Source organism: Peromyscus leucopus, chromosome 6 (genome assembly GCF_004664715.2).
Source record: "Peromyscus leucopus breed LL Stock chromosome 6, UCI_PerLeu_2.1, whole genome shotgun sequence".
Taxonomy (NCBI): domain Eukaryota; kingdom Metazoa; phylum Chordata; class Mammalia; order Rodentia; family Cricetidae; genus Peromyscus; species Peromyscus leucopus.
In genome coordinates this window covers 106,127,252-106,147,238 of record NC_051068.1, presented here as the reverse complement: position 1 = coordinate 106,147,238, position 19,987 = coordinate 106,127,252, and the positions used below count along the sequence as shown (strand labels likewise).

Genomic DNA, 19,987 nt, shown 5'->3' with positions numbered 1-19,987 from the left:
CAAATGATCATCGGCCTCAGGAATAGTTGTGACTACCCATAGGGGTCTTTTCTAAAGAAATCACACACACATGGTTTACGGGCAATACAATGATGTTAAGGCTGACTTAAAGTTGACTTCAGATTCTTGTGATCGCAACTGTTCCCAAAGAGGAGGCTCCCAAATTACCCAAAGTGCCCTGGAAACTTAAAAGATGGGAGGGTGTATGCGTGCGCGCATTCTCTAAACTACTATCTCATGATTCCTATGTGTTTGTCTTGAGCTCACCTTCGAACGTTAATGATTACCAAAAGGAGTATTTAAAAATGTAAGTAAAACTCCTCAGTAAGAAAAGAGAAAAGTGCCAAGAGAAGAGCCGGTGTGCACAAGCCTTGAACTTCAGGGCAAACTGAGCGCTGCTTGGTCGGAATTCAGTTTCCCACAGGCGGTTTCTTCATTACTTAACTGTATGAGTGGAAATTTGTGCAGAATAGAGGAACTTACGGGGGCGACTTGAACATCAGAAACTGCAGACTGATTTCTTTCGAGTGACAAGTGGGGGCTCCAGGACACAACTCCTCTGGGCTAGGCGAGACTGCCCCCCTGCACAGCCCACGTGGCCAAAGTAAACAGAAGGTGGGCCTGGGCGGGGAGAACCCCGGCGCCGCCGGTTTGCAGCCCCGTGGAGTCTCGAAAGCACAGGCCCCTCGAGCATTTTTGGGCACGGTCTTGGAGAAATGGGGAGCGGCTTGGCTGGCCGACAGGGAAGGGAGGGTGGCAGGGCGTGGGGAGAGAGCCGGGAGCGGTCTGGTGCGGTGCTGGGAGCGGGAGCGCGGGGGCCGGGGGCCTCCACGGAGCGCGCGGCAGGGAGCGGAGTTTCCAAGTGCGCCCCGGGCCCCGCGGGGGACAGAGGCGCGGAGGCCCACGCGCGGGGGTGCGGCCGGCGGGCTGGGGGGGGTGGAGTGGGGGGAGGCTGCCGAGAGCCCCGGGGCGGAGCGGAAAAGAGGAGGCCCCGAGCCCCCGGGGAGGGAGCGAGCGCCTAAGCCCCGGCCCCGCGGCCCCGCGAACGCGCGAGCGCACCGCCGGGCCCCCGCCGCGCCCCCGCGAACGGGAGAGCGCACAGCCCGCCCGCGCCCGCGCCCGCGCCGCTCGCATGCCAGTCACGTCCGCCCCCTCGGCGGCCGCCCGAGAGCCGGCCCCGGCGAGCCGGGAGAACAGACGTCAAACTGCCTTATGAATATTGATGCGGAGGCGAGGCTGCTTTCGTAGAGGAACAGAAGGAAGCAAGATGGCTGCCCTGTAGGATTTGTTAGAAAGGAGACCCGGCTGCGACGGTGGCGGACTGCGAGGCTAAGGGACCAGAACCAGGTCAGAGCGCTGCTGTCCGCGCCTGTCTCTCTCTCTCTCTCTTTCTCCCCTCGCTCTTTTCGGCAGCGGAACTGTCCCTTTCCAAGGCCCCTCGCTTTCTCTCGGCCTGGCGGGGACTGTCATGTCACCCACAAATACCAAGAGGGAAGAGGGAAGCCTCACAAATTACTGGAGCTTCTTCAACATGGCTGACAAATATAGTTTTAATTTAGCACCACCACCCCCTCTTCTGCAACCTGCACTTCTGGGGGTCCCTTCTTCCTACTAATGCGTGTGCCCCTCCTTACCCAGAAAACTTACCTTTGTACCTCCCACCAGCCGCTCTCCTGGCCTTTGAGTGTCAGGAAAGTGAGTATTTTCTTGGGGCTGCCTTTCTGAAAGAGCTCATCTTTGGGGATCACCACTTTTCTTTTTGATCCTCCTCCCCCCTGTCCTTAGGGTAAGTCATTCGAGTCCCTCGTTTATCCTCAGACACCCCGGAAAGAACACTGACCCGGTGTTTTTGACTCTTTTATCTCCAGTAGTGTTTGTTTGGGTCCTGTTCTGGGTTTGTGTCTCCGGCTTCCAGCACGTTTGCCCCCCCCCCCCCTTCCCCCGTGGACAACTACACTAGACAAATGTCACAGTGAGTGGATTCGGGATCCACTCCGTGGAGTTTTTTTCTTTCTCTCTTGAGTCCGCGCGTTTTGTTAGTGGCGCTGAGTAAGAAAGGAAAGAATAGTTTCTCTGCCCCCCCAAACAAGACCAGAACCCACTTTTCTCAAGGCCCACAAGCTCTGCGTGGGCTGTACCTTCCAGTTTAGGAAATGTGTGTGGAGAATCTGTGCAAATCTGTGTGTTGGCTTTGTGCTGCCCCCGAATCAGCTTCGTTCTGTTCCCCGGTAAGTGACAGGCACACACAAAGGCAGGCGCAGGCCGAGGGAGGGGGCGGGAGAAGCGTTCCGAATTGGAGACAGCAAGGTCAGGGGCGCCCAAAGAAATGAAACCCAATCCCGGCGAAGATCTAACAGTCCCATCCCAAATTTCCTTAACTCTGGCATTCACGTCTTTTTGGGGGGTCTTTCACCACCTCTCCTCCCCATACTCTTCACTCACATCCTGATTCTCTCCGCCAGAACTGCTTGCTTACTGTTAGAAAGCTAGTAGGGTTTCTATGGAGAGTTTTCTACGTATGACCAGACCAAGTGTGGCCTGGACAGACTCCTGGGAAGGTCGAGTTTAAGACATGTAACTTGGTGGCTAATGCCTTCATGATACACTTTTGAGCGCTTTGAGTGAATTTTCTCTCTCTATTAATGGTTTGGAATAGAAATAGGTTGTTTTTTTGTTTTGTTTTGTTTTGTTTATCCCAAGTTGTTTGCTTATAATTTCGGGAAATGTTTTGATGTTTGCCTATCTGAGGAGCAGAATACATCCGTGGATTTAAAAAAAAAAAAAAACCGCAAGTCATACACAGTACTTTTACTCTAATTAAGAATTATAATGACAAAATTTATACTCAGAAATACTCATACGAATAAGATTGCATGTTACAGGAAGTTGGGATTCACAGGGAAAAATATATTGGTTTGGTTTAAGACTGGGTATTGTTGCCTGGTTAATGAAATCATTACATTTGCATTTTAATGGAAAGTTGAAATACTGAAGGGGAGTTAAATTCTCCATGTTTCCATGTGTGTTTTGTAATGCATTTTGAACACAGTACACAAATTACGACACAAATATTAATTTTGAAAAATGTTGTTAGGCAGTACAGTGTTTGTGAAGGATTGGGGGTTAACCTTAAGTTCAGGAGGGACTGATTTGATTACAAGGTAGAGGGAAAAGCACGTCACTGTACCAATCAAACCTCCAAACCTGCTCACCCTCACTAACTCACTTCACAAGTCTTTCTGCTTTGGTTTTCGGAAACATGGCTAAGCTTGCTTTAAGCTTGGTCCTAGGGGCTCTTCCACATGACCAGAAGGAAGAAACATTACTCATCCCTGAACAGAAACAGTTCATTGGTTCTGATTTGCCCTCAAGTAATAGAGAAAACAGAGGGATTTTCCTCCACAAATGTTTGTTGTTGGTTGAGAAAACTATGGCCAATTATGCCAGCAATCTAGAATGTAAAAAGAGTAATTTGGCTGGGCAGTGGTGATGCACGCCATTAATCATAGCACTCAGGAGGCAGAGGTAGGCAGGGGATCTCTGTGAGTTCAAGGCCAGCCTGGTCTAGTGTGTGGCATCTTTGAGGGCAAGTTTTCAGATTCCTGATCTTTTATGTCCTCAAACTTCTCAAAAGTGTTTTCCATTCCAATCAATAAAAATACCTAAATTGGCTTATTTTTTTTTTATGTTATTATAGAGGCCTGCTCTTTCCTGTCATGAAATTTAGAATCTTGTTACTTTGGGCATCTTAGTTTTATGCTGACAACAGCTGCTAATTACTATTATTTTAAGAGTTTTGGAGAGCTGGGCGGTGGTGGCACATGCCTTTAATCCCAGCACTTGGGAGGCAGAGGCAGGCGGATCTCTGTGAGTTCGAGGCCAGCCTGGTCTCCAAAGCGAGTTCCAGGAAAGGTGCAAAAGCTACACAGAGAAACCCTGTCTCGGAAAAACCAAAAAGAGAGAGAGAGAGAGAGAGAGAGAGAGAGAGAGAGAGAGAGAGAGAGAGAGAGAGAGAGAAAAGAGTTTTGGAGAAAAAATTGTATATCATTAAACACTTTGAGTAAAAATAACACTTTCTCATTTCTTAGAGACTTTTTTTTAAAGCAAACATGGGGTGAAAGGTCTACAATAACCTTTCATTTTCTGTATGTGTGAAAGTACCACCTAGGTATTCTAAAAGTTCTTAAGAGCTAGCTGTCTTAGTTGGTTTTACTTTAGGAAAAAATATTAAACAATAACAAGATTGATAGCTTTAAAAAATGCATTGTTTTGTCTATTTGCATACTGAACTAATGAAAAATTAACTTGGAATGAGACTTTGCTTTGTTTAAATTCACTGATTGGCCAAATATTTTTAAAGCTTTCAGTAGATGACTGCTGTTTCAGTCTGTGCCAGGAACCTGGGGGGTGGTATGGGTTCCACATGACAACATGTGGCCCTGCATACTGGCGTCACCATCACTTCCAGAGCAAGAGTGCACACCTGCTGTGGGCTTGCTAGGATGACTTCCCCAGTCTCTGCTGGCTGCTGTATCTATGTTTCATTCTGGTTTCACTTGCTGAAGCTAGAAATTCCCTATCAATTGCTCTGAGCTCCACCCAGGCCCTGTTGTAAGCCAAGTGCCACTATTTCCTTGTTTGCTAGCCTCGTTTGGAAACCCTTTTATGAACCACAGGCACATCTACAAGAAAAGTCTCTTTTCCATCATTACCTAAGCAAATGAGTCCCCTTTAGGAAACAATCATCAAATAAAATGTCTTAGAAAATGTTTGAGCTGGGTATGGTGTGTCAGGTCTATAATCTTAGCACTTGGCAGGCTGAGGCAGGAAGATGGCTAAAAATTTTGGACCAGCTTAGGCTAATGAATGAGACATCTCAAAAAAAAAAAAAAAAAAAAAAAAAAGGAGATGATATTTGATATAAAATGTCTGTATTTTAGGATGTCTGGTATTTTTTAATTAGATCTGATATTTATGTTATAATTGCTTCTAATTTTTCATTTGTTGTTTTTAACAATTGTTGCCTTTTATGTATGAGTGTTTGCTTTTGTGTTTGTATGTACACTGTGGACATGTTTGGTGCCTTTGGAGGCCAGAAGAGGATATTGAATTCCCTGGATCTGGTCTTAGGTAGTTGAGAACTGCCATGTGGATACTTTTGGAATCCAGATCCTAAGCCAAGAGCAGTGAGCCTTGTTAACTGCTCAGCCATCCCTCCATCCCCAAATTTCATAATCTTACATAGTTTATTGCTAGAAGACACATTATAATTGTGTCCTGAATGGAACAGTATTGATTCATTAAAGTCATACTTTCTCAAGGCTTATGCCACCATTGAATAGTAATTCCTGGGGGCAGCAACAGTACCAAAATCAGCAGCAGGAAAGTGTCTCCTAGGCCAACTTTACAGTTGGAGCCTTAGCTGTGGGAGAGTCCAGTTGCCAAGCAGACTGGTGGTTATCCTGGAAACTGTGCTAAAGAACACAACCACAGTGATTGTTGCCAAACACACAGTATTTACACGGGTCTAGTGCTCTGGTTTCTATTACAGTTGACTGCCAAACCTTAGTGAGTACTGTGACATTATTGAATGAGGTTATACAGTGCATCTGTTGGTGTGTAGGGCAGGGGAGGAGGTGCAGTCAGAGCATGTGGGTCACAATGAGCACAAACAAGCAGGAAGAAATGTGTACACTTTACACTTGCTCACTTCCAACAGTATTCTGACTGTAGAATGGACATTGCAGCAAATTCCAAACTTAAGCTACATCTATCATTTTTCTCAATAAAATTGACTTTGAGTTGCCATTTCCAATGTAGCAACTTCTCACTTTTGACTTTCTCCATTTGTTGCAAAAGGTATTTAAGGGGTTAGAGAGATGGCTCAGTAGCTAAAAGCACTTTGCCCCGTCATGAGGACTGGAGTTTGAATCCTAGCACCTACATTGGGTGGCTTACAAACACCTTTAACTTATCGATCCAAGTATTCCAACACCCTGCTTCAACCTCTGCAGACACCTGAACACACACAAATAAAAATAAATAAATCTTAGGCTGGACATGGTGGTGCACACCTTTAATTTGTTTGTTTTTTATGTGTATTTGTCTGTATATATTGCACTATGTTCCTGCAGTGCCAACAGGGGACCAGAAGAGGGCATCATCAGATCCCTAGGAATGAGAGTTACAGAAGATCCTTAATCCAACAAGTGAATGCTGGGAACTGATACCAGGTCCTGGAAGAGCAGTTAATGCTCTTAACTTCTGGGCCATCTCTTCAGCTCTGGTTTCAGGTCTTGCTATGGAACCCTGGATGGCCCCAGACTTGCTGAAGTCCTCTTGACTCTGTCTTGACTCTGTCTTCTGATTGCTGAGGTTCCATGGTGCTTTATGGTGCCTATGTAAGAAACTAGAATCCAGTGCTTTAAGCTCACGAAAGGTTGTTGTTCAAAACTGATGAGAAATCATATTCTAAATAGTCTGAGAACTAAAATCAGAGATGAATAAACTGGGATGAAGTATTTTTGAGAGATAATTTAGGGCATAAAATAGATCTGTTGTACCAAAAATACTGCAAATGTTTCTTTTAAATTAGATTTCTTCCTGTCTGTTGAGAACTTGCTGATTTCTCTGTTTTTATTCACTAGCAGAATCTAGTAAAAACCTTTTTTTTTACTAGAACATGTGTCATCTGTACTCAAAGCATAATGGGAAAATGATGTAAGCGGCCTTGGTGATGGCATGGTGGTAGGTAGTGATGCTCTTTTTCCTGTATGTAATTTCTACAGGAAATGGAAATGGCCCCTGCTAAAGTCACCCATCTTCAGCATGGCAGGTAGTGGCTTTTATTACATTTCTGCTGGGATTACATATTTTCAATTGAAGCTTTTATTCAAATAGTTGTAGAATCTATGAGTTATATGAAATAATGGAGACAGAACCTGTGTACACCACCTGGTCTCCTCTAGGGATAACTTTTGCACAACTTTTGTACAGGAAGCCAGCCTTGATTCAGTTCTCTGTGGTGTGTGTGTGTGTGTGTGTGTGTGTGTGTGTGTGTGTGTGTGTGTGTGTTGAGGGTCAAACTTGGGGTCTCAAACATGCTAAGCAATCACTTTCTCACTAAGAGACAGTGGTTTGTTTGTTTGGCCTTTGTTGTTGTTTTCAAGATAGGCCATGCTCTGTACTCCAACCTGGCATAGAACTCATGGCAATCCTCCTGTCTTAGCCTCTGCAGTGCTGTGATTGCAGGCATAAGCTATCACATCCAATTCTGTCTCTTTCTTTCCTTTTCTTTTCTTTTCTTTTCTTTCTTTCTTTCTTTCTTTCTTTTTTTTTTTTTTTTTGAGACAGGGTCCTGCTGTGTAGTCCAGGGTGGTCTAGAACTTGGCTTCCTTCTACTTCAGCTTTCTGTGTGCTTTGTTTACAGATGTGCACTGCAAAGTCTGTCTGCTTGTCTGCCCGTCTTACTCGACTTTCTCCGGTTTGGTTGTCCTCTTTCATTCCTGTATATACTTAGTTCTCTATCACATAATCTTGAGCCCAGAGAAGCTAGGCATGGTGCTCCTTCATGCATGTGTTGTACCATTATATTTTAGCAAAATATATCTAGTTTTATATAGAGAGCCTTTTTACAGTTCATTAAGGAGATGGGACCTAAGAAATAGTAAAATGACTATCTGTAAAAATGGCTATCATTGTTTAAACGGATGGATGCTGAATTTATAGTGAGATCTAGAAATGAAATTTCTAGATTGAATATTTTAGTAGCAAATTACTAGACAATTTTTGTATCTTATTTACCTGGAAACATAAGGGCATTAGAGACCATAGTCAGTTTCTAAAGACTGATTTTTTTTTTCAAGACAGGGTCTCACCATGTAGACCATGCTGGCCTCAGACTCATGAAGATCCCCCTGCCTCCACTTCTCAAGTGCTGGGATACAATCAAGGCATTCCCACTGCACCCAGCTCCCCAGTTTCTCTTAGTACTTTGGGAATCACTTCACTGACAGTAGGTTTTTATAGTCCAATCATTGTCATTTTTAGTTATTCACTACTTTTTAGTATTCCATTTTTACTTTTACGAGCTTCCAAAAGTTTATTTTTCTTCCTTGCAAAGTTGGCATAGTTTAATTTATTGTTTTTGTCTTACTAAGTAGCCCAGGCTGACCTAAAACTTGATGTAGCACAAGATGGCCTTGGCATTCCTCTCTCTTCTCCCCGCTTGAGACAGTGTCTTCTTACGATACCATTGAAATAACAAGTGTCCCGCCTCAGGCCCCAAGTGCTAGGATTACAAGCATGTACCATCATGCCCTGTTTGCCCTTGAATTCCTGATCCTCCTGACTCAGCCCACTGACTGTCAGATTGACGACATCTGTTGTTGATTTTTCAAAAAGATCAATTTTATGTGTATGACTGTATTGCCTGCATGGATGTCTGAGGACCATGTGTGTTCGATGTCTGAGGTCAGAAGAGGGCATCACTTCTCCTGGAACTAGATTAACAAACAATTGTGAGCCACCATGTGGGTGCTGTGTACTGAACCTAGGTCCTCTCCAAAAGGAGCAAATGTTCTGAACTGATGAGCCATTTCTTCAGCCCCTGCTGTTGATATTTTAAACTTACTTTTATAAATAATTTCTGTGAAAAATAAAACCTACTGAAAAGAAAACAATGTGTCATCATTTCTGCTGACGCACTGCTCTCTTCAGAGAGCACCGCCTATGGGCAGGCACAGGTGGAGGCTGCCTGCCATTAAGGTAGCCGCTTCAGTGCACTGGGTTTGGCTGCTGTGACTGTTCCGCGGTACCATCGTTTGTTCTGTGGGCACCTCAGCCGCAGTAATCGTCATTGTCGTGGCTTCATGGGCATTGCTAAAATGTGCTGTATCAAATCGCCTACTTTCATCACAGATTATACTTCAGTCAATGGAAACTATCCATATAACTGTCAAATGGGTTTTTTTTTTATTTCAGTATTTTCTCCTGAAATTTGTGTTTTGTCTTAAAAAAAATAAAAAGATAACAGGAGCTTAAATTATGGTAATGGAAGCCAGGGGGTGTGAAATGATATCTGAGTTACTCTTCTCTTTTTCTTCCCTGTCTGTAGTTAGAAGGTCACCCCTTAGAAAAAGACCTTAGTCCTTGAGGTAGACAGTGATGCCCAGCCACAGCTGGGTTTTGTCCTCCACACACTAGCCCACTCCTGCCTGTTTGCTTCTGTCTGTCTGTCCTTCCTGCACATCCCCAGTGATGCACAAAGTCTCTGATCTGAAGTCTTTTCCTATTGACTGTAGCATGAACTCAGCTCTTTGTGCCTTTCAAGACTTTTGCATTAAAAGGCACTCTTTGCCCAACCTGTAATTAGGTCAGGATGTTAGCTTTTTGTTTGTTTTATTGCATACATTAGAATGAGAAATCATTTCTGCAAATAAAATGGCCAATCAACTGTCAGTTTCGGGCAAAAATCTATAAATGAATAAATAAATGAATGAATGAATGAATGAATGAATGAATGAATAAATAAATAAATAAATAAATAAATAAATAAATAAATAAAGGAGGAAGAAATCCCCCAACTTAGAAGTGCTTAACACATAATTTTTTTCTTTTAGTAAAAATGTAGACAGGTGTATCTTAGGAAGAAAGAACATATTTTAAAATTGATACTCCCAGTTCTGCTTGACAAATTTCAGATGTCACCTAAATGATTAGTTTTTGACCTGTGATATTACATTAGGTTTAGGTTGATATTCAAGCAAGACTATTTTAATTCAGAAATTTCTAATTCATGGGAAAACACTGGCAGAAAAAAAAAGCTAGTAAATATTTCTGTGTATGGCTCCCCTTATCGATAGCTTGGTTGGTAATGTCCCTTATCAATCAATAGTTGGGATTTGATTACTACTGAAAATAGTCCGTATCACCTTTGGGAACTAAACTTTCTGTAGCTTGAAGTGATCTCTTTCTCTTTTTAAAACATTATTTTTTTTCAAGTGAAAAATTCTATATGCATTAATTTTTTTCCCACATACAATTTGAAGTCATTTCTACAGAATGTATATATTTCTAGTGTTGAGATATAGGACATATCATTTTTAAAATTTAAGATTTGGGCTGGAGAGATGGCTCAGCCATTAAAGGCTAGATTCACAACCAAAATTAAAATTTAAGATTTATTTTTATTTTATTTTCTAAGTGTTTAGCACACATGAATGTATGTGCACCATATGCAATCCTGGTACCAAGAGAGGGTGTCAGATCCCCTAGAATTTGAGTTACAGATGATTGTTGGTGACATGTGGGTACCAGGTTGAACCCCAATCCTCTGGAAAAACAGCTAGTGCTCTTAACCACGGAGCCATCTCTTCAGCCCCAGTACATTTCATTTTAAAGTGACTTAAACATCCAGGAAAGACTAAAGATAAACTGTCCTTATTAGAGTGAATTCCTTGTCATCCGCATGCATGTTTTTATGGCTAACAAATGTTTCTGTGTGCTACTGAAGCATTCAAGTCTTTTACACCGGACCCTGTCACTTGGACACGTGGGCTGGTACTCAGGCAGCACTATTTACAAACACTGGGAGGGAGGATGCTTTGTGTGTCTGGAGCCAGGGATCCACCCCCTTAATTAATAGTCACGAAACCCCTGTCTGGTTCTGACCAGGTCATAACCCCAAGATCAAGGTGTTTCCCTGAGGCCTGCCCAATACAAAGTCTACTTAGCCTGGCCCAGCCTCCATTCAAGGTTAGGTTAATCTTTTTTTTTTTTTTTTTTTTTTTTTTTTTTTTTGCCTCTGGTGGCTTGCACGGCAGGTTGTGCTAGCCTTTTTGTTTGTTTGTTTCTTTTGGTAGATAGTGCCATGGTTCTGTCATTTACAATTCCCAATGCATGAAGGAAGTTCGGCCCATTCCTGCAAATACCTTTAAAATGACAATCAACAGTGATAAAAAAAGGAGCTGAGGGAAGGGAAATCATAATCAGAGTATATTGTATGGAGAAAAGCTTATCTTCATTCTGAGGTCTTGAGAAGTGAATCCGAGATCCAATTCCCGAAAAAGTAGGAACTATGGCCAGAGATAGTTGATACTTTCCACCCCACACCCGGATCTGAAATTTACCCCCATGGCTGCCACATTCCAGCTCCACCTCCCCCTGGGGTTAACACAACAGTTATAAAGCTTTCCCTTGGTACTTACTTCCTCCTTTCCCTAGTTGATTTCTGCAGATTTTCATTTGTATTGTTGAGTTTAAAAAAAAAAAATCATGAAATTAAATGTCTGCTCTTATGTATGTGTGATTGTGTTACAGTTTTAAGCAGGGTGGTTCTGAAACGTAAAATATGAGCAGGTGTGAGTTGTGCTTGTATTGTATCCAACCATGGTTTCCCTGACATTTCATCATCTGAAAGTGGAAGTTGTGTTAACAGCTGAGATGCAGCAGGGAGACCGTGAGCTGGCTTGAATGGCTATTTGCTTTCCCAGACCCGGGCTTACTGTGTAGCCCAGGTTGTCCTGGAACTCACAATGTGGACCACACACAGAGCAGCAGCTAGCAAAGGCCTGTGATGTTAAGAGTGATGCCTGGCTCCGGACAGCTCCAGGTTATTCTCCTTCCATCTCAGGTGGTCAAACACTCATGGATTTAATGTTTGTAGACTGTTCCAGAATTCTGAAGACTAGCATTTAATGATGGGGGTGTGGCTGCCTCTCACAAACTATGTAGTCAGCTAGCTCTTGGAATATTGGAACGCCCTGCTGGTGTAATAAACTTAACTGGAAGAGAAATGTGGTGGATGCCTGAAGGAGCCTCCCCCCCTGTTTATTTTCGAATATAATTACCACCTGAAAGAAAATATTTTGAATGAAAAACAGTGGTAGTGGTTGACTCTGACAAGGATTTCTGTATGCAAACAGTGGACAGAAGGTAGCCCTAAAGCTGACCCAAACTCTACTGTAAATTAACAAGTTAACCAATCATCTGCAATAATGGAGGGAAGCTGCCTTGGAGTTAGGGCTGCATTTTCTCTCATTTTAAAAGTATTTCTCATCCGTTATTTCTGCTTGGTTTTTAATATAAGCAATTCCTATTGTATGTATAATGTTTTCCAAAACTACTGAATGTATTTGTACAGAGAAGCATTGCTTGGCAATGGGTTGAATATAATGAGGAACCCCCTTCCCCTTTTCTTTGTTTTGTTTTGTTTTTCAAGACAGGGTTTCTCTGTGTAGTATTGGTGTCTGTCCTGGATCTCACTCTGTAGACCAGGCTGGACTTGAACTCGTGGAGATCCACCTGGCTCTGCCTCCCGAGTGCTGAGATTAAAGGAGATGGAGGGCCATTGCCATCTTTGTGTTGTTGCAGTCAGATAGATACACTAGCTCCTGCTGTCACCTGTTCGTGAGTGTCCACTGCTATCCTTGTATGGAAATAAGCTTGTCTTTAGAAATATTAAATGATAGCATGCATGATTTAAAAACTAGTAATACTAAGGAGTGGGTGGGGTGGTGGCTCACACCAGTATTCACACCAGTATTCTCAGCACTTGGGAGGTAGAGCCAGGAAGATTTAAAATTCAAGGTCATTTGAAGGAGAATTTGAGGTCAGCCTCTTCAGGTGTTGGGATTAAAGGTATGCACCATTACACCAAGTATTTGGGTTTGTTTTCATTGTTGTTGTTATGTAACCCAGGCTACCCTGGAACTTGCTAGATATTGGAGGGTGACTTTGAACTTCTGATCCTATTGCCTACAAGTGGTGGGATTAAAGACATGCACCACCACACTTGATACAATATAAACATTTAAAATAATGTAATGAGAAGTATGATTTTTGCCAGGTGGTGGTGGCGGCACATACCTTTAGTCCCAGCACTAAGGGAGGCAGAGGCAGAAGGATCTCTATGAATTCAAGGCAAGCCTGGCCTACAGAGCAAGTTCCAGGACAGCCAGGGCTACGTAGAGAAACCCTATCTTAAGAAATCACATTTGTCTATTAGCCATGCAGGAAAATGTAAAGCATTTTGAGTAGGTTAAGCACTTACAGTATCTCCTGAACTCCCAAAATGGTTAGGGGTTCTATGCTATTATTCGTTATTGGTAAATCCATATTCTATCTTCTTAGGGCAGAGGATATAGCTCGTAGACCTTCAAGCGAGACTTGCTTCAGTATGATACCAGCCACCCAAAAGAAAAAATGATATTGTGGTGTGCATTTATAGCTGGTTTTCTTGTGTTTTGTTTCTCATTGCTAACTGAAAAAATCATCACTTAGTGTCGTGATTTTGATGTCTAGACCTGAGCACATGGTGTGGTAAAGGTGGAGAGCAGGGAGAGCCGTCCTGACATGGGATTTGGCTTGCTTCAGGTGTAATATGTTATATGCATCAATTAAGTAAATTTTGTTTTCTTATATTCTTGAAATTCCTTCAAATTGTGCTCTATTTTAGCTTCTTTCATATCCACTCTCAGGTTTTCCTATTAACATTCACTTTTTCTTGGAAACTCTAGTTGCTTCTTTTGTTCTTTCTTAAATAACTATCTCTAGTTCTGAGTGTGTTCCTGTGTCGGGTCTGTGCGTTTGAGTGCTGGTGCCCATGGAGCTCTCTTCTCCTGTTGTAACACACAGAGTCTCTGTTCGGTTTTTTTGTCCTCCTTGGGCTTCCTCATGGTTCACTCTCTCATATTCTCCTCTTTCACACTGGTCAACACCTCTAACCATTTTGGCAGTTCAGGAGATACTGTGAGTGCTTAACCTGTTCAAAATGCTTTACATTTTGATTTTACACATGATTAAAATCATTTGGAGTAACTAAAAATTTTATTTTTTAGAGACAGTCTTACAGTGTAGTGCATGCTGCTCTCAAATTCTAGATCCCCCTGCCTCCGGTTTCCAAGGAGAGATATGCACAGATATGCACTACCACACCTGGAAGTTTGGAATCTTTTTAACTAAGAATGTAGGAGACACTGGTAGATTACTAACCATCTGGTATTGCTTGTGCAATATCTGATGTCAACATTAAAACATTCAACTGCTTCTTATCAAACTTGACTCTTTAACTACAAAATCTTGTTACAACTTAAAATATTCTTTTTTTTAGCAGGTGGTGGTGGCACACGCCTTTAATCCCAGCACTTGGGAGGCAGAGACAGGCGGATCTCTGTGAGTTCGAGGCCAGCCTGGTCTCCAAAGCGAGTTCCAGGAAAGGTGTAATTCTTTTTTTTTTTTTTTTTTTTCTTTTTGAGGCAGGGCTTCTCTGTGCAGCTTTTGGAGCCTGTCCTGTAACTCACTTTGTAGACCAGGCTGGGTTTGAACTCACAGAGATCCACCTGCCTTTGCCTCCCGAGTGCTGGTATTAAAGGGGTGCGCCACCACCTACTGGCAAATATTCTTAACATTATGATCATATACAATCTTTTTGTTGTTGTTTTTCCAGGCAGGGTCTCACTTACCACAAGTGCTGGGATTACCCTGACAATATACAATCTTAAAATAAGAACCTTCATTCATTTCAAGGAATTTTTCTTCTGTTATCACTTTATTTCTTTACCTATTTTTCTTATCTTTGTGGGATTTCTACTAATTGTTCATTAAACGCCCCTGAATTGAATATTCATGTTTGTTAAAGTTCTCACATTTTCACATTAGATTTCAAAAGTATCCATCCAATGCATGCAAGTGAGGCTGGATTTGCAGATAGATACTGGTACAATACACCTTCCCAGCAGCTGCTGGAGCAAAGGAAACATTTGTATCTAGAGTGCTCTTCACAATGGCAACTGTATTCTTTAAAGATGTTCTTAGAATGTTACCATATGTGCTTAAAAGGTCTTTGCAATAGCTTCAAAAATATAAAAATGATTTGCAACATCACAATTGAGTTTTTTAATTTAATTTTTTTTCATTTATTGTTATTTATTTATTTATTTTTCTATTATCAGCATGATACAGTACAAATTCTTATCCTAATAGTAACATGTTTCACTGAGGCTTGCCCAGTGATTGAGTAAAACCAAAACTTATTATAAGCCACAGTTATCCTAGGGTCCCCCCTGCTATGTAGCCTCCCTGGTTCTGTGGGTTGCAGTCTGATTGTTCTTTGCTTTATATCTAGTATCCACTTATGAGTGAGTACATACCATGTTCGTCCTTCTGAGTTTGGGTTACCTCACTCAGGATGATATCTTCTAGTTCCATCCATTTGCCTGCAAATTTCATGCTGTCATTGTTTTTTCTCTGCTGAGTAGTCCTCCATTGTGTATATGTACCACATTTTTTTTTTTTTTTTTTTTTTTTTTTTTTTGGTTTTCGAGACAGGGTTTCTCTGTGTAGTTTTGCGCCTTTCCTGGAGCTCACTTGGTAGCCAAGGCTGGCCTCGAACTCATAGAGATCCGCCTGGCTCTGCCTCCGAGTGCTGGGATTAAAGGCGTGCGCCACCAACGCCCGGCATACCACATTTTTTTAATCCATTCTTCAGTTGACGGGCATCTAGGTTGTTTCCAGGTTCTGGCTATTATGAGTAGTGCTGCTATGAACATAGTTGAACATGTATCTTTGTGGTATGAATCAGCATTCCTTGGGTATATGCCCAAGAGTAGTATGGCTGGGTCTTGAGGTAGGTAGATTCCCAATTTTCTGAGAAACCGCCATACTGATTTCCACAGTGGTTGTACAAGTTTACATTCCCACCAACAGTGGAGGAGTGTTCCCTTTGCTCCACATCCTCTCCAACATTGACTGTCATTAGTGTTTTTGATCGTAGCCATTCTGACAGGTGTAAGGTGGTATCTCAGAGTCATTTTGATTTGCATTTCTCTGATGACTAAGGATGTTGAGCATTTCTTTAAATGTCTTTCAGCCATTTGAGATTCTTCTTTTGAGAATTCCCTGTTTAGCTCTTTAGCCCATTTTTTAATTGGATTGTTCAGTATTTTGATGTCTAGTTTCTTGAGTTCTTTGTATACTTTGGAGATCAGTCCTCTGTCAGATGTGGGGTTGGTGAAGGTCTTTTCCCATTCTGTAGGCTGTCTTTTTGTCTTATCGACTGTGTCTTTTGCCCTACAAAAGCTTCTCAGGTTCAAGAGGTCCCATTTATTAATTGTTGTTCTCAGTGTCTGTGCTACTGATGTTATATTTAGGAAGTGATCTCCTATGACAATGCATTCAAGAGTACTTCCTACTTTCTCTTCTATCAAGTTCAGTATAACTGGATTTATTTTGAGGTCTTTGATCCACTTGGACTTGGACTTTTGTGCATGGTGACAGATATGGATCTATTTGTAATCTTTTACATATTGAGATCCAGTTATGCCAGCACCACTTGTTGAAGATACTTTCTTTTTTCCATTGTATAGTTTTGGCTTCTTTGTCAAAAATCAGGATTAATGTCAGGGTCTGTATGTCGGTTTTTATGCCAGTATCAAGCTGCTTTTATGACTATAGCTCTATAGTAGAGCTTGAGGTCAGGGATGGTGATACCTCCTGAGATTGCTTTATTATACAGGATTCTTTAAATGAAGTTGAGTATTGTTCTTTCCAAATCTGTGAAGAATTGTGTTGGGATTTTGATGGGAATTGCATTGAATCTGTAAGATTGCCATTTTTACCATGTTAATCCTACCTATCCATGAGCATGGGAGATCCTTCCATTTTCTGATATCTTCAATTTCTTTCTTTAGAGACTTAAAGTTCTTATCAAGCAGGTCCTCCACTTATTTAGTTAGTGTTATCCCAAGGTATTTTATATTATTTGTGGCTATTGTAAAGGGTGATGTTTCTCTGACTTCTTTCTCAGCCCTTTTATCATTTGCGTATAGGAGGGCTACTGATTTTTTTCAGTTGTTCTTGTATCCTGGCACTTTACTGAAGGAGTTTATTAGCTGTAGGAGTTCCCTGGTAGAATTTTTGGGGTTACTTATGTATACTATCATATCTGCAAATAGTGAAAGTTTGACTTCTTCCTTGCCAATTTGTATCCTTTTGATCTCCTTCTGTTGTCTTATTGCTCTAGCTAGAACTTCAAGTACTATATTGAATAAATATAGGGAGAGTGGACAGCCTTGTCTTGTTCTTGATTTTAGTGGAATCACTTTGAGTTTCTCTCTGTTTAATTTGATGGTGGCTGTTGGCTTGCTGTAAATTGCCTTTATTATGTTTAGGAATGTTCCTTGTATTCCTGATCTCTCTAAGACCTTTATCACATAGGGTGTTGGATTTTGTCAAAGGCTTTTTCAGCATCTAAGGAGATGATCATGTGGTTTTTTTTCTTTCAGTTTGTTTATATGGTGTATTACATTGACAGATTTTCATGATTGAGTTCTTTTTTTGTTTTTTTTTTTTTTTTTTTTTTTTTTCGAGACATTTCTCTGTGTAGCTTTGCTTTCTGGACTCATTGGTAGCCAGGTGTGACTCAGAGATCCGCTGGCTCTGCTCCGAGTGCTGGATTAAAGGGTGCGCACAGCAGTTCATGATTGAGTTTTAAGCAACCTAACTATAAGCAGAGGGGAGGTCAGGTCTCCTGCAAAATGAATGTTGCCTGAGATCCCCAGTGATTCCTGCCTTCCAAGGGTGTGTCAGCTAATCTTGAGGCTAGGAGAGATTGTAGTCTCTTCAGCTAGCTTGCCCTTGGTGTTAGCAAGCAGTCGTTTCTGGGTGTGGTGGTGCACACCTTTAATCCTAGCACTTGGGAGGCAGAATCAGGTTTAGGCCAGCCTGGACTGACATAGTGAATTCCAGGATGGTCAAAGCTACATAGTGAGACCCTGTCACAGGGTCTAGAGGCTGTTAAGAGCTCTTGTTGCTTTTCCATAGGACCTGAGTTCAGTTCCCAGAAGCTACATGGCACATGGCGGCTCACAACCATCTATAATGTCAGTTCCAGCGGGTCTGATGCATTCTTCTGATCTAGCACTAGGCACTAGGCACACATGTAGTTCATAGACATAGATGTAGATAAAACATTTATACACATTAAATACAATAAAAACTTATTTTGTCTTAGATATTCTTCTTATTTATTATTATTATTTTATCTCTTGTGTGTGATATTTTCCTGCATGTATATAGGTGCAACACATGTGTGCCTGCTGCTAACAGAGGCCAGAAAGTATTGGATCTCTTGGAAATGGAGTTACAGACAATTGTGATATAGGAGCTGGGAATTAAACTCAGGCCCTCAGGAACAACAGCCAGTGCTCTTAACTCTGAAACATCTCTTGAAGCCCACAAAACAATTTTTTGTTTATTATTATTATTATTATTATTTTGGAGACAGGGTCTTTCTACATAGCCCTGGCTGTCCTGAAACTAACTCTGTAGCCAGGCTGGGTTCAAACACAGAGAAACCTGCCTGCTTCTGCCTCCCAAGTGGTGAGACTAAAGGTGTGCGCAATTTTTTGACATCTTTCAAAATCCAACTTTTTGCCAGCTATGGTGGAGTATGTCTTTAATACCAGTACTACAAAGGCAGAGACAGGCAGATTTCGGTGTATTCTAGGCCAGCCTGATCTATATAGAGAATTCTAGACAGCCAGGGAGGGCTATGTAGTGAGACAGTTTTAGGAGGAGGAAAAAAATAATAAATAAAAAAAGAAAAATAATGTAAAATCAGTAAAAAAAAAAAATGACTTTATATATCCCTATGATTACTTACAGTTACAAAGTTGGGGAGCTGTTTCATTTTTTTAGTTTTTAAAAGTGACTAAGCCCTCCTGTTTGTAGCCTGTCATGTAGGAAATGTAGAAGCACTACTCAACATTGAAGAAGATAAAAACCAACAATTCCTAGTTCTGTCAAGAGGATCAGAGGAAACTATGGCCCCCGTGTTCAGGAGATGCAGGCAGATACAGAGAAGTGTACTTGTCTGAGAAATCCACAGGAAGAACTCTCTGGACTATTGTCAGAGTGGGAAATCCTGAGTAGTTATTGACTTGCTGGAGGCTGAGTGTGGCTGAGGAGCGCAGACTCCTGGATCATCCAGTCAGTGTGGTACCCCCTTCATGTCTCCTGTACCACCAGCGATCCCAGCTCCTCGAAGTGGATAGTGTAGTACATCACCACATGCTTCCTGGCAAGCGACAGAAAAGGGGTCATCTTGAAATATGCCAGAGAATTTCATTAGACTTCTTTTTTTGTTGTTTGTTTTTTGTTGTTCGAGACAGGGTTTCTCTGTGTAGCCCTGGCTGTCCTGGAACTCACTCTGTAGCCAGGCTGACCTCTAACTCACAAGAGATCCACCTGCCTCTGCCTCCCAAGTGCTGGGATTAAAGGTGCGCGCCTGCGCAGCCGCCGTCGCCGCCGCCGCTGCCGCCACCACCATCACCACCACCACCACCACCACCCAGCTCTCATTAGACTTTCAAGGCCCAACTTCAGGAAACTATTTAACAAAGCCTAAATTTCTGGATTGTCTTTCTCTTTGAGGCTAGGCTGCACTATGTAGTTCTAGGCTGGACTTGAACTCACAAAGGTGCAGCCCTCCCTACCTGCCCAGTGCTAGGATTAAAGGCATTACCATCTCAGCAATTTCTAGAATTTTATCAGATTCTAACCTAACCCTAACCTTGAGAAGACATCCGACTCATGATCACCAGCATCATCTAGCAGGGACATATCTATGAACAACACTGGTGAAGTTCCTAGTACAAGGTCCAGGTCCACCAAAAGACTAGCTAGTCACAGGAGTGCAGGATGTTGCACTCCTGTCACAGCAGGCTGGCTACCTGACGGGTCTTTGGTTCTTTCTGGAAAATGTCAGTCTCCATGCCTATTGAGGGCAGTTCTTCTTACCAAGAATATAGTGTGTGTGTGTGTGTGTGTGTCATTCAACAACAAAAATTACAGGGTGTATCAAAAAAATTGAAGAAGCAAGTATTCAAAATGGAGTCAAATACAGTAGTAATGTAGGGATGATCAGGATTTTGATCCCATGTGTATTTAATTATTGTGTGTGAGTGTGTTCACACAGGCACTGGAGGTC

At 42.1% G+C, this 19,987-nt stretch overlaps 1 protein-coding gene across 6 annotated transcripts in view; it reads left to right on the top strand.

Annotated features, from left to right (window-relative positions):
* Window positions 1-1,119: 1,119 nt before the first annotated feature.
* The window catches only part of Tet2 (tet methylcytosine dioxygenase 2), an 82,520-nt gene continuing 63,652 nt past the window's right edge, over window positions 1,120-19,987 (top strand). For 5 of the 6 annotated variants that reach the window (XM_028857224.2, XM_037207124.1, XM_037207122.1 and 2 more), the window contains exon 1: window positions 1,120-1,347. The gene's annotated coding sequence lies outside the window, so the exon portion shown is untranslated. The remainder of the gene's footprint in view (window positions 1,348-19,987) is intronic. The other variant, XM_028857217.2, reaches the window with a different exon arrangement.